This window comes from Anomaloglossus baeobatrachus, chromosome 7 (genome assembly GCF_048569485.1).
Source record: "Anomaloglossus baeobatrachus isolate aAnoBae1 chromosome 7, aAnoBae1.hap1, whole genome shotgun sequence".
Lineage (NCBI taxonomy): Eukaryota > Metazoa > Chordata > Amphibia > Anura > Aromobatidae > Anomaloglossus > Anomaloglossus baeobatrachus.
The window spans coordinates 249,367,219-249,383,229 of NC_134359.1; positions in this window are offsets into that span (position 1 = coordinate 249,367,219).

Consider the following 16,011-nt stretch of genomic DNA (forward strand, 5'->3'; position numbering starts at 1 on the left):
ACGAACAAGGAGTCTATGTTCACACACACATATACAGTATATATACACACACACACACACACACACTATATAAAGCTGAATGTATGTATGTATGTATGTCCGGGATTGGCATCTGCACCGTCGTAGCTACAGCCACAAAATTTTGCACACTCACACGTCTGGACCCCGAGAGCGTCATAGGTTATGTTGTGAGGCGAAATTTTAACCCCGTGCGTTCCAATTTATCAATCATTTTGCCCCTATCTACATAATGGGGAAAAAGTGAAACAAAAAGTGAAACGAAAAGTGTATCCGCACCGTCGCATTTACAATCACGAAATTTTGCAGACACACCTCATGTGACCCAGGGAACGTCGTACACTATGTTTTGACAGGAAAATGTAAACCCGTGCTTTACAGTTAGTCTCCAAAAAACATGGCTCCATTAAAGTAAATGGAGCCTGGGACTACAGGTTATTAGTAGGAGCTGTGATTGGTTGCTATAGGAAAAAAAGACATTCAAAGTATAAGAAGCTTATATGTGAGGTAATAAGATGTCGGTGGGAAGACGGATAATCAAAGACAGACAGAGAGACAGACAGAGAGACAGACAGGGAAAGAGACAAACGGTGAAAGAGACACACAGAGACACACAGAGACAGACCTGGAAAGAGACTAACCTGGAAAGAGACTGACCTGGAAAGAGACAGATGAGGAAAGAAACAGAGCGATAGAGACAGACAAAAAGAAGGATTTTTGTGTACTCACCGTAAAATCTCTTTCTCTGAGTCTTCATTGGGGGACACAGAACCATGGGTATGCTGCTGTCACTAGGAGGCTGACACTAAGTAGACAGAAAAAGGTAGCTCCTCCCCAGCAGTATACACCCCGAGCCGGAGGCGGGCTTAATTCAGTTTATGCACAAGCAGTAGGAGGAGAACCAAAACAACCATAGATAAGTCAAAGTAAAAATTATAACCAAGTCGCCGTGCGACAAGTGGCCTGGGAATATGGACCACTGAGGCAATAGGCAGGCAATATGTAATACAAAACAAGCAGGGTGGGTGCTGTGTCCCCCAATGAAGACTCAGAGAAAGAGATTTTACGGTGAGTACACAAAAATCCTTCTCTCTCTTTCGTTTCATTGGGGACACAGGACCATGGGACGTCCAAAAGCAGTCCCTGGGTGGGAAGAGAACAAGCACCGGAGATAGGTAGGAAACAGCTTCTCCCTGTCGGGCTTGACCAGACCTGCAAGCACCTACCTTGTTACAGGTGTGCTACTGCCGCCCGCAAAAAAGTACACCAAGACTGGCCTCTGCCGATACTTGGGTGTGATCATGGTAGAACCTAGCATAGGTATGCAGACTAGACCAGGAGGCGACTCCGCGGACCTGGCCGGTCGACGTCTGAAGTCCAATCGTCCAAGATGCTCCCATTGCACGGGTACAGTGCGCCTTCACTGCCCGCGGCGGGATCCGTTCTTCATGCGATAGGCCTCAAACATAGCGGAATGGATCAATGTGGCAATCTTGGTCTTGGACGCCGGCATGCCCCTCCCAATCTCCCCATCTGGGTGGAACGGCGAGACAGCCCTGGACAGAAAGAGGGGTCTGGCCGGAGCACCCCCCCCCTGTCCAGGTGGAGGACCCGAAAAAGGGGGAGAAAACGACCAGAGAGGGCTGCCCACCTTGGCGCCCTTCGGAAAAACGTGATGGCAACGAGGAACCCACTTTCCAAAACAGGTGAGAACAGGAGGAAACTCGGAAAGGAACAAACAGGGTACCTTGAAGCGAACCCATCACCAGATTAAGGTCCCACGTTTCTAGTGGACGACGATACAGCAGAGCCAGATGGGTGACTCCCTGGGTGAAGGTCTTGATCGGCGGACGAGAAGCGAGAGGCTTCTGAAACCGGATTGATAGAGTCGACACCTGGCCCTTAAAGGGACGCGCGAGAGACCCGCATCCAGACTTGACTGCAAAAATGCCAGCAATAACGGAAGGGAGAAGGAGCAAAGAGAAGAGAAGATATGCTCCTCACACCACCGGAGGAACTCTCCACGTGTGGTAATAGATTCTCGATGAAACTGGGTTCCTGGCCTTAATCATTGTCTGTATCGCTCTTGTCGAAAAGGCAGAGGTGGTACGCCTGGGCCATCACCAGAGAGGTCGGAAGGCTTCCAGTGGAGCGGTAGTTTGGACCTGGGAATGAAGGTGAAACCGGGGGGGACGCCGAAGACGAGACCTGGCGGGTCCGCTTCGAGCAATGGATAAGGTCCCTGGTACGGGACTCCCCTCCCCCTGAAGGGATTGCGCCAATCCTGTGGAGGTATGACGGAGCGTCGGCAAGGGGCGCAGTGCATGTGCAACGACCTGAGAGGCCTCAGCGAGGTGATCTATGGACTGAGACAGGGACGCTAACCAGCCGGCAGGGGCGGGATGCAGGGCCCTGCAGTGTCAGGGGTATGCGGTGGCTGTTATCACTAAATATGACATCATTTGGGGGAATTTACAAATGAGGGTACTAAGTACAGCAACCGTGACCCTTACAGGTCAAATAAATTCAAGCCTGAGTATTATATGTATTAACCCTATTGAGATATCATTTTGGGGGAATAAACCTTGATAGTAAAAAACTACAGTTCCGTTTTATATGTATGTATCTATGATGTAAAACTAGATGCCTGAACAAGCACCTGTATAAATCTAACATATATCTAAAATAACTCAACCCCTGATAAAAAACACTATCTTTTGAGTCTGTTTCTGTTCATGGAAAATAGAGAGTATGTGGATCACAGATTATAAAGGTTGCTGCAGCCTCAGCAATCCGCAGACTGGGCGTCTGTTTTTTTTCTGTTTTTTTTCTTTTTAAAATGGACACTGAAGGAGGCTGGAGGGCGGGAGAGCGGGAAAAGATCAACCACCACCCCTACTGTGATGCCTGGGGCTGAGTGGAGGGCGGAGACGGACCGGCCGGCGGCCAATAGCGCTGCAGCGGGGGGAGGGCCTGGGACGCTGGAGACAAGGCCGCAGCCGGGGCCTAAATTTTTGGAGCGCCGGAGCGAGAGAAGGTAGAGACCAGCGGTCCTACCTGAAAACAGTGGCGGTGCAACAGCGATGTCCTTTGTGCCGGCAGGGAGCAATGCGCGCGTGCCGGTGCGCTCCGCCGACTGCTGGGATGTGGCTGGGGCGCAGGGCGTCTAGGCCGCGACCGGGGCCTAAATTTCTGCAGCTGCCCGAGAAGATGGGCGTCCTACCTGATATCCGCGGATGTCCTGTGTGCCGGCCGGGAGTTCTGCGCGCGGGCCGGTGCGCTCCGCCGACTGATAGGACGTGGCTGGGGCGCAGGACGTCTAGGCCGAGACCGGGGCCTAAATTTCTGCAGCTGCCCGAAGAGGAGAAGGTAGGAGATGAGCGTCCTACCTGATATCCGCGGCGCCGCATCAGCGTTGTCCGGTGTGCAGGCAGAGAGCTCTGCACATGTGCCTGTGTGCCCCGCACACCGATGGAATGGCTGCGGGCTCCAGGGGAGTAGAAGTAGGGAAGGCAGGGAGGTGGACGCCGGTGGGGGTGGGAGCACCTCTGCGAATGTGGACAGCGCTGCGGGCCCATCATAAAATCCAGACGCGCTGCGTAGGTCCAGTCCCTATTGCCGAGCCCCGTGCACCCTTTGGGGTGATACCACAGGGTGGATCAGGGGTGCCTATGAAGGTTCACAGGCAGGATGGTGGCGGCTATGGAAGCAGTACCCTTTGCTCAACTGCACCTCCACCCACTGCAGCTAGCCCTTCTAGCGGCCTTGGAAAAGAGCCCCTCCTCCCTGGACAGACATTTTCACCTGACGCCTTCAGTCAGGTACGCACTCCGCTGGTGGCTTCGGTGCTCATCCCTATCGAAGGGGAGATCTTTTCTCCCAGTGAACTGGCTGGTCCTGACCACGGACACCAGCCTCCTAGGCTGGGGAGCAGTGTACCGGCACCACACTGCTCAAGGACGTTGGACGCTCCAGGAGTCTTTCCTTCCCATAAACATCCTGGAACGCCGTGCGATCTTCCTCGCGCTCAGAGCTTTCTGCCCTCTGCTAGCGGGTCATCAGATTCGAGTCCAATCGGACAATGCGACAGCTGTAACCTATATCAATCGGCAGGGGGGCACCCGCAGCAAAGTGGCTTATCTCGAGGCCCACAAGATCCTCAGCTGGGCCGAATCGACGGGATCAGTGATATCAGCGGTACACATACCGGGGGTAGAGAACTGGGCAGCAGACTTTCTGAGTCGCCAAGGACTGGCCGCCGGAGAATGGTCTCTCCACCCAGATGTGTTTCTACACATCTGCACTCGCTGGGGCACACCAGACGTGGACCTAATGGCCTCAAGGTTGAATGCAAAGCTACCCGCGTTCATAGCCAGGTCACGCGACCCGCAGTCCATCGGCGCGGATGCTCTAGTCTGCTCCTGGCACCACTTCCGCCTGCCTTACATATTTCCACCTCTACCCCTGCTGCCGCGGGTAATCAGGAAGATCAAGGCAGAGGGAGTCCCGGTGATACTGATAGCACCGGACTGGCCCAGGCGCGCCTGGTACGCAGAATTAGTACAAATGCTCACAGACGCACCGTGGCGCCTTCCAGACATCCCAGACTTGCTGACCCAAGGGCCCATTTCCCATCAGAACTCCAGAGCCCTGAAGCTGACGGCATGGCCATTGAGACCTGGGTATTAACAAGAGCGGGATTCTCCCCCGCGGTTATTTTCACCATGATCAGCGCCCGAAAGCCTGCTTCATCCCGCATTTACCACCGTACGTGGAAAATCTTCCTTTCATGGTGCAGGGAAACTAACGTCCAGCCTATGCCTCTGGCCATTCCCAGAATTCTCGATTTTCTACAGTCTGGCTTGCAAGCGGGGTTGGCTCTCAGTTCCCTTAAAGGGCAGGTCTCAGCGCTCTCAATCTTCTCCCAATGCGCCTGGCTCAAAAACCGCAAGTCAAGACCTTCCTCCAGGGCGTTTCCCATCTAGTTCCCCCGTACAAACGGCCGCTGGAACCATGGGACCTCAACCTCGTTCTGGACGTTCTCCAGAGGTCTCCCTTTGAACCCCTCAAGGAATCCTCCCTTGCTCTTCTGTCCTGGAAGGTAACATTCCTGGTGGCAATTACGTCCATCAGACGGGTTTCAGAGCTAGCAGCACTCTCTTGCCGCGAGCCTTTTCTGATCTTTCACCAGGACAAGGTGGTTCTGCGCCCCCTTCCGGATTTCCTTCCAAAGGTTCTTACCCAGTTTCATTTGAACAAGGACATTGTTCTGCCTTCCTTTTGTCCACACCCGGTTCATAGGGTGGAAAGGTCTCTGCATTCGTTAGACCTCGTGAGAGCTCTCAGATATTACATATCCAGGACAGCCCCCTTTAGGAAAACGGACTCTTTGTTCGTCATTCCTGAGGGGCCTAAGAAGGGGCAGGCAGCTTCAAAGGCGACTCTGGCTCGCTGGATTTGCTCTGCGATCCAGGAAGTCTACCGCTTGCAACTCAAGCCCATTCCTAGTGGGCTGCGGGCTCATTCCACGCGAGCAGTTGGCGCTTCGTGGGCCATTCGGCATCAGGCTTCAGTGGAACAGGTGTGTAAGGCTGCGACCTGGTCTAGCCTACATACGTTTTCAAAGCATTACAGAGTCCATACCCAGGTTTCAACTGAGGCAAATCTGGGTAGGAAAATTCTGCAAACGGCAGTAGAGCTCCTCTCTTAGTAGGCGCTCCAGGCTGTCTGGGACTGGTTCCTAGTCCTTGGGTTGTGTTGTCTTCGTTTATGTTTCCCACCCATGGACTGCTTTAGGACGTCCCATAGTCCTGTGTCCCCCAATGAGGCATCAGAGAAAAACGGATTTTTGTGTACTCACCGTAAAATCGTTTTCTCTTAGCCATCATTGGGGGACACAGCACCCACCCTGTTGGGCTTTGGTTCTCTCAATACCTTATTTAGTTATGACTCTTCTTTTCTCATGTTCCTCTGTTGAGAAGGTTTTACTGGTTTTTTCTCCTACTGCTTGTGTACTAAAACAGGCTGCCTGGCCCGGCCAGGGGGTGTATACTGCAGAGGAGTAGCTATGATTTTGCATCTACTTAGTGTCCTCCTATGGATAGGCAGCATAACACCCATGGTCCTGTGTCCCCCAATGAGGCGTCAGAGAAATTCGCTTTGATATAAGAGTAACTTGGTTTAAGAGCTCACTACCGGAACCAATTATGCTCGTAATCAAAGATTACACTGTACTGTATATAAGAGCCCAGGCTGCTGTGTAGAACGTAAAAATCAGCTTTATTATACTCACCTGCCGGCCATCAGGTCTGATGGTCACTGTTGGTCTCAGTCCGGCGCCTCCTCCATCTTGTGTGCTCTCCGTCCTCCTTCCCAGCTCCGTGTGGATGATGCGTCATACATCATCCACACAGAGGTCCCCATTGCGCTCCCGCACAGGTGCCCTTCTCTCTGCCATGATGAGGGCAGAACAAAGGACTGTAATGCACAGGTGTGGGGAAGGTGGGCGGCAATGGAAGGAAGAGATGAGGTGCCAGACCGAGATCAGCGAAGCCCATTGGACCGGACCATCACACAGGTGAGTATAATAGGATCTGTTTTCTAATGTTAGAAATGGCAGCCTGGGCTCTTACATACAGTATTCTGGAATGCTGTATATAGGGGATCACTGGTGGTGGGCGAAGTTTATAGGGGACAAATCTGGGGACAGGTTCCCTTTAATTCCCCTATAGTGCCATTGCAGGGAGCATATAGACATGAATACGCCGAGTCCTCCACTGATGCAGCTCTTACCTCGGTCCTTGTGGTGGAGGATGGATCCCATTTGGTTTGATCTCGGAGGTTTTTGGAGTTCCTCCTCAACTATGCAGATTATTTTCCTTTTAGAAATATTTCCTCCAAATTAATATCTGCAACCTAGAAAAGAAATAGGAAGGAAGCACATAATGCGGAGAGACGGACGCTGCACGGGGGACAGAGGCACGGCCAAGACTCTCGCCTTCTCTGGCCGATGCTGAATTACATACTGGGCCAGGTTCAGAACAGCCACGGCATCCTCCGAGGGGTCGTGGCCATTCGCGTCTGCACGCTGAATCTCTCTCCTGCAAGAACACTATCATATTATCGTGGTATACCGTGATACAAAAAGTCTCATGTTGCAGATAAAAATGTGAAAAATAAATATAAAGAATTCTTTGTTGTGTGGATGTATGCCTCCTGAACACAAAGCAATGAACTGGCTAGATCTGGTTTCTCCAGGGGGTGTATAGGCTCAGAGGGAGGAGCTACACTTTTGAGTGTAGTACTTTGTGTGTCCTCCGGAGGCAGAAGCTATACACCCAATGTCTGGGTCTCCCATGGGAACGATAAAGAAATAAATATAAAGAATTCTTTGTTGTGTGTCCACGAAGTTATTTCCCACACCTAAGCTCGTGTTCCCTGTTAGGCAACTGACTCCAGCAGGAGCTCTCCCCCACAATAAAAAAAGGCTGTGCCGTTCCTGCCCCTTACCCCTGCATTATTTAGCAGTGTTCCCCTTTGCAGGCTCTTGTCACTAGAAGCCTCAGCAGCTTCTCTTTGTGTACTTGGCTTATTATCCACCCTCATTCCCTTTCCATACACTTCTATAGGCAGCAGGTGTAATCTGATCACTCTCTGAAGACAGAACTGTAGACAGATTGGAGCAGTTTTTGAGAGTGAATAATCAGTACATGATAAGAGGCATATTTCTGTAACCACTGACCGACATACATTGTATATCGGTGAGGAGGAGCTAAGTCTGCACTGCTCTGGGCAGATGCCAGCTGAGTTACACAGCCAGCATCTGCCTCTCAAAGCAGCTCTAATTGCCAATGTTAGCCCCTTAAATGCAGATGTCAATCTATAATAGTGGCATTTAAGTCATGCATGCCAGGCTTCCATCGGCCCACCCAAGACGTAAGGGCAGAAATCCGAACCAAGACATAACAAGCCTGTAGGGAGATAGAACGTGAAGCTTCGTACTTTAGTATCACTTGCGCCAGGAACTTTAATCTGAATCTCCTTCCTGGGTTTCGTGCAAAAAGTATGGACGTGTCAATAACATTTGGATGTATCATCTGGAAAAAAGGAAAGAAAAAATGGTCAGGGTCGCACTGCCGTCGCTATAGCACGACCTTAGCATACAATTTAATACAAAGAGAACAAAAAGGACTTAACGTGCAAGAGAGTAAGGTCATCATAAATAAATCAAAATCACAACCATAGTTACTGCATATAAAAATTAATTTTATTACAAAGAGTATAAAAACAGGTTGGATTTTCATAATATATAAGTGTACTTTAGTATAGAAAATTAGTGATCACAGTGAAAAAATGAGGACAGCAAAAAGCAACACAATACCTAAACATGTCAGGTGTAACAAACAGATGAAAAGCTGACCCATGAGACATAGTAATAGAAGATATATATGAGGTAATAAGCCATGGGAATAGCCAGGTAAAGAGAGACTGATTGGATTAAATGAAGGTAACAAGTAGATTACACTTCACTTTGAATGCATGAAATCTCCATTATATGTCAATAACTCAAAGAAGGTTAGCTCGGAGCATTTCAGAAAATACAATCAATCAGGCTTACCCATATGTCAGACTGCGCTGGTCATAATCGCAACTCGTGTGCCCCTACGCGTCTCGCCTCAGCTTCATAAGGGGGAGTAAATAGGAGAAAGTGCCGGTGGAAAAGAATTCTAGCCAGGTGGGGTTTATAAATCAAACAGCTGATGCTGATAGGTTAATCCAGATGTCAGTATAGTCCAGACCATTGCGCGTGTGTTCATAGCCACACCCCCGCTCGCATCATTTCCGGCTCTCCAGCGGTGACATAAGGTGTCAGCGCTACAGAGGCCATCGGGAGCGAACAAAGCGGGAGGCGAGGGAAGGCGCGCGCACAGGACAAACTCACTGCATGTAATTGACGAGAGCGTAGGTGCGCGCATGCGCATTACGCAGCACCCACATCTCAAGCCAAAAGTAAAGGAGAGAGCACACAAGGGGTATTATAGGGGGATATATAATCAAAAATAGCAATAAGATGCCTGACAAATCATTAATGGCATATCGGTCGTGCATATATACATATAGAGAAGCAGTCGAAATATAAATAGATGTATTCATTCATTGCACTTCATATATATCCACAACTACCCAAGCCTCTGGTATAATCATATCCAGGATATATTATCAGCACACCCAAAGAACATATGCATATGAGAAACACATGTATACAAAAAAGCTGTCCATGCATATAAAAATGTATACGTATATAAAAGATATGAAAGAAATGCAGTATGTATAAAGTACATGTATACATCACAATAGAGCATATGTGCATGTATGCATACATGTGATCACACGTACATGCACACATACACACACGCTGATGCAAAGTCCATAAACATATCCCGACACTACATCAAAACTGGATACAATAAATATGTAATTGCATAAACATAGATATCCCCCAGAAATATACACCATTGATATCCCCTCCAAATGTGCGATGATGATTCTCAATTGAATAAAAGATATGGCCCTATTCAGGAAGGCTGATCAGAAACCACATTATGGCGATTTGATAGATAAGGCACCTATAAAAATCCAAAGAAAAAAGAGCAAATTAAAACCAGTGCACATAAAAAAACTCAAAATAAACAAACACGAAGAAAAAGATGAATAAAAACACCGAATATAAAGGGGACAAACTTTATCCAACTATAATAGACATTTTGAAACATAAAAGAATGCAAAAACGGTTGTTGCACTCGACTACCATCATAGAGGCCTAGAGTACAAAGAGATGTCTACGAGACGCTGAAGCCGAATGAACACAAGATTCTATAAAAAAGGTGAGAAGGTAAGATTCTCATTCAAACCATGGGGTGAGACTGTATCCAGTCTCACTATCCATTCGCATTCACGTCTTGCCAGAGCCTTCTTGTAGTCCCCACCTCGTATTCCCAGATGTATAACATCAATCCCTATAAATTTCAAATCGTCAGGGTTACATTTATGGTGGCTTTTAAAATGGCGAGGGATGGTTTTAAGAAGGTGGATGTTAGTTTCATCGTGCGCCGCCAAAATGTCCCTGACGTGTTCCCTGATGCGTTTACGGAGTTCACGTGATGTGAGCCCAATGTAAATGAGACGGCATGTACATCTGGCATAGTATATGACATTCGAGGTTCGGCAAGAAATATAATGCCTTATCTCGAATGTCCTACTCCCATCCGATGACATAAAGGAATTAGCCCGTATCATATTCCGACAAGCCAGACATGACCCACAGGGAAACGAACCCAAGTTGGTTCTGGGTATATTGAAAAGGGATTGGGTTTTGAGCATATAATGACTGTGTACTAAGTGATCCTTTAAGTTCTTGCTCCTTCTTGCTGTCATTAGAGGCACATTTGGAAGTTTAGGACCCAGTACACTATCAGATTTTAAAACAGCCCAATGTTTCTTTAGAACCTCTCTAATATCATCCCACTGGTTGTTAAAAGTGGTGATGAACCTAGTCATACCCTCCTCCTTATCTTTCTTCCCTCCAATCAATAACGTAGGCCTCTTGGCATTTTTTGCCCGATTATACCCATTTTTGATAGTACGATGTGAGTATCCACGCTCCCGGAACCTAGCTCTAAGATCCTCAGCCTGGGCTTCAAAGTATTGATCAGTTGAGCAGATCCTTCGGGCGCGAAGATACTGTCCTACAGGTATTGCTCGTATCGTGGAGGCCTGATGATTGGAGCTAGCGTGGAGGAGTGCATTGACTGAGGTCTCCTTTCTGAACATATCCGCCTGTAAAGAGCGGTCTGGATGCACAATCAGTTTCACGTCTAGGAAGTCCATTTCTGCAGGATGGTATTTATGGGTAATTTTGATGCCATACTGATTCATATTGAGGGAGCAGATATAATTCTCCACCTCAAATGAGGTGCCCCCCCACAGAATCAGTATGTCATCAATATATCTTATCCATTGTTGGACGGGGGCATCGGTCCGTGCGTCACCTCCAAACACCTCCCTCTCCCAGAACCCCAGGAAGAGGTCAGCGTAGGAGGGCGCACAGGCCGCCCCCATCGCGGTCCCCCGCTTCTGCAGAAAGAACTTATCTCTAAACGTGAAAAAGTTATGTGTCAGGACAAATTCTAACAAGTCATAGATCAACTGACACAATTGTGCATCCAGACTACTCATGTTCAGAAAAAAGTCAACCGCCCTCAGTCCATGTTGATGATCAATGCACGTATATAATGCCTCCACGTCAATAGTTGCGAGGAGGGTCCCATCGTCCACAAAGAGACCATCAACCCGCCGCAGGACGTCAAGAGTGTCCCGGGCATAGGAGGGCAGCGTTTCCACCAGTGGATGTAAAAAATGTTCAATGAACTTACAAACTGGGTCGCACATCCCTCCGATGCCCGAGACAATCGGACGCCCCGGGGGGCAGACAGGGTCCTTGTGGACTTTGGGAAGTAGGTAGAAAGTTGGTACAACAGGGCATTTGATGATTAAACCGTCCAATACTTTCTTAGTAATAATGCCCTGTCTAAAGGCTCTATTAAGAATATTATATAGCTCAATCATAAATCCACCAAGTGGGTTTTGTGTCAAGGGGGCATATGTATGACGGTCGCGAAGTTGGCGACCTGCTTCTTTTTCATACATGTGCCGAGGCCACACCACCACATTTCCCCCCTTATCCGCTGGTTTGATGATAATGTCATCCAGTTCCTTAAGTTCTTTTAAAGCCCTACGTTGGTCAGAGGTGAGATTATCTCCTGCATGTCTCTTATTCAAATTTTTAAAATCTTCAGAGACCAATTTGCAAAAGATCTCAACCTCAGGGCAAATCGAAAATGGGGGGAAAGTGGTGGAGCGGGGATATATTGAGGTGGGAAAGTTAGTCGCATGATTCCCTACCATTTGTGGGGAGGATTCATCCAACTCCTCAAGAATAGAAATGGCCTCTACTTCGGCATCAGTCAGGGGGGAAATGTCCAAACTTCTCTTAGCGTGTAATTTTTTCAGCACCAATTTTCGGGAGAAGAGGTGTAAGTCCTTGATCACTGTAAAATAATTAAAATCATAGTTAGGCGCAAAATTCAAACCGAGGCTTAATACCTCAATCTGTGATTTAGTCAGGACCAAATTGGAGAGGTTGATTACCTCAAGATTATGTCCCTTAGTCTTTTTCTTAAGATCCCTCTTATATTTCTTGGTTTTTGCGGCAATGATATCCTTCTCCCACTTTTGGTACTCATTATCAAGATCTTCCTTCAGCTTGGACATAGCCTCACCCGATAATTGGCCAGTAAGATGTTCTTGAATGCCATTGATTTCCAATTCAATTTCAGAGAGAGATTTTGAATTGGCTTGTATCAAAAGGCCCATATGGCCCTTTGAGCAGGAGTTGGAGAAATTCTCCCATTTTTCCTTAAATTCTTCGTCCTCAACGACATAAGAAGGGAAAACCCTGACTCTAAGGCCACATGGAACAAGACCCCTCTCCAGATACCTTTCGAGAAAGGCCCTGTTCCACCATAGCCGAGTTTTGCGGTTAAGCAGCTGTTTCAACTTGTCAATCGTAAGGTTGTTGTCCCTAGACGGTGTATCTAAAACTACTTCCATGTCCTCACAAAACACTTGATCAAGTTTATTCTGCCACGTGGACTCACGGGCCTTGTGATCCATTCTTGCGGAAGATGCTGTGAATACACACAGAAAGACAATCATAAATAGAAAAGTCCGCAATCGTGGAATCGCATATGCGGCTATCAATTGACCGCTATAGCACGACCTTAGCATACAATTTAATACAAAGAGAACAAAAGGACTTAACGTGCAAGAGAGTAAGGTCATCATAAATAAATCAAAATCACAACCATAGTTACTGCATATAAAAATTTATTTTATTACAAAGAGTATTAAAACAGGTTGGATTTTCATAATATATAAGTGTACTTTAGTATAGAAAATTAGTGATCACAGTGAAAAAATGAGGACAGCAAAAAGCAGCACAATACCTAAACATGTCAGGTGTAACAAACATGAAAAGCTGACCCATGAGACATAGTAATAGAAGATATATATGAGGTAATAAGCCATGGGAATAGCCAGGTAAAGAGAGACTGATTGGATTAAATGAAGGTAACAAGTAGATTACACTTCACTTTGAATGCATGAAATCTCCATTATATGTCAATAACTCAAAGAAGGTTAGCTCGGAGCATTTCAGAAAATACAATCAATCAGGCTTACCCATATGTCAGACTGCGCTGGTCAGAATCGCAACTCGTGTGCCCCTACGCGTCTCGCCTCAGCTTCATAAGGGGGAGTAAATAGGAGAAAGTGCCGGTGGAAAAGAATTCTAGCCAGGTGGGGTTTATAAATCAAACAGCCGATGCTGATAGGTTAATCCAGATGTCAGTATAGTCCAGACCATTGCGCGTGTGTTCATAGCCACACCCCCGCTCGCATCATTTCCGGCTCTCCAGCGGTGACATAAGGTGTCAGCGCTACGGAGGCCATCGGGAGCGAACAAAGGGGGAGGCGAGTGAAGGCGCGCGCACAGGACAAACTCACTGCATGTAATTGACGAGAGCCTCTGGTATAATCATATCCAGGATATATTATCAGCATACCCAAAGAACATATGCATATGAGAAACACATGTATACAAAAAAGCTGTCCATGCATATAAAAATGAATACGTATATAAAAGATATGAAAGAAATGCAGTATGTATAAAGTACATGTATACATCACAATAGAGCATATGTGCATGTATGCATACATGTGATCACACGTACATGCACACATACACACACGCTGATGCAAAGTCCATAAACATATCCCGACACTACATCAAAACTGGATACAATAAATATGTAATTGCATAAACATAGATATCCCCCAGAAATATACACCATTGATATCCCCTCCTAATGTGCGATGATGATTCTCAATTGAATAAAAGATATGGCCCTATTCAGGAAGGCTGATCAGAAACCACATTATGGCGATTTGATAGATAAGGCACCTATAAAAATCCAAAGAAAAAAGAGCAAATTAAAACCAGTGCACATAAAAAAACTCAAAATAAACAAACACGAAGAAAAAGATGAATAAAAACACCGAATATAAAGGGGACAAACTTTATCCAACTATAATAGACATTTTGAAACATAAAAGAATGCAAAAACGGTTGTTGCACTCGACTACCATCATAGAGGCCTAGAGTACAAAGAGATGTCTACGAGACGCTGAAGGCGAATGAACACAAGATTCTATAAAAAAGGTGAGAAGGTAAGCTTCTCATTCAAACCATGGGGTGAGACTGTATCCAGTCTCACTATCCATTCGCATTCGCGTCTTGCCAGAGCCTTCTTGTAGTCCCCACCTCGTATGCCCAGATGTATAACATCAATCCCTATAAATTTCAAATCGTCAGGGTTACATTTATGGTGGCTTTTAAAATGGCGAGGGATGGTTTTAAGAAGGTGGATGTTAGTTTCATCGCGCGCCGCCAAAATGTCCCTGAAGTGTTCCCTGATGCGTTTACGGAGTTCACGTGATGTGAGCCCAATGTAAATGAGACGGCATGTACATCTGGCATAGTATATGACATTCGAGGTTCGGCAAGAAATATAATGCCTTATCTCGAATGTCCTACTCCCATCCGGTGACATAAAGGAATTAGCCCGTATCATATTCCGACAAGCCAGACATGACCCACAGGGAAACGAACCCAAGTTGGTTCTGGGTATATTGAAAAGGGATTGGGTTTTGAGCATATAATGACTGTGTACTAAGTGATCCTTTAAGTTCTTGCTCCTTCTTGCTGTCATTAGAGGCACATTTGGAAGTTTAGGACCCAGTACACTATCAGATTTTAAAACAGCCCAATGTTTCTTTAGAACCTCTCTAATATCATCCCACTGGTTGTTAAAAGTGGTGATGAACCTAGTCATACCCTCCTCCTTATCTTTCTTCCCTCCAATCAATAACGTAGGCCTCTTGGCATTTTTTGCCCGATTATACCCATTTTTGATAGTACGATGTGAGTATCCACGCTCCCGGAACCTAGCTCTAAGATCCTCAGCCTGGGCTTCAAAGTATTGATCAGTTGAGCAGATCCTTCGGGTGCGAAGATACTGTCCTACAGGTATTGCGTGGAGGCCTGATGATTGGAGCTAGCGTGGAGGAGTGCATTGACTGAGGTCTCCTTTCTGAACATATCCGCCTGTAAAGAGCGGTCTGGATGCACAATCAGTTTCACGTCTAGGAAGTCCATTTCTGCAGGATGGTATTTATGGGTAAGTTTGATGCCATACTGATTCTTATTGAGGGAGCAGATATAATTCTCCAGCTCAAATGAGGTGCCCCCCCACAGAATCAGTATGTCATCAATATATCTTATCCATTGTTGGACGGGGGCATCGGTCCGTGCGTCACCTCCAAACACCTCCCTCTCCCAGAACCCCAGGAAGAGGTTAGCGTAGGAGGGCGCACAGGCCGCCCCCATCGCGGTCCCCCGCTTCTGCAGAAAGAACTTATCTCTAAACGTGAAAAAGTTATGTGTCAGGACAAATTCTAACAAGTCATGGATCAACTGACACAATTGTGCATCCAGACTACTCATGTTCAGAAAAAAGTCAACCGCCCTCAGTCCATGTTGATGATCAATGCACGTATATAATGCCTCCACGTCAATAGTTGCGAGGAGGGTCCCATCGTCCACAAAGAGACCATCAACCCGCCGCAGGACGTCAAGAGTGTCCCGGGCATAGGAGGGCAGCGTTTCCACCAGTGGATGTAAAAAATGTTCAATGAACTTACAAACTGGGTCGCACATCCCTCCGATGCCCGAGACAATCGGACGCCCCGGGGGGCAGACAGGGTCCTTGTGGACTTTGGGAAGTAGGTAGAAAGTTGGTACAACAGGGCATTTGA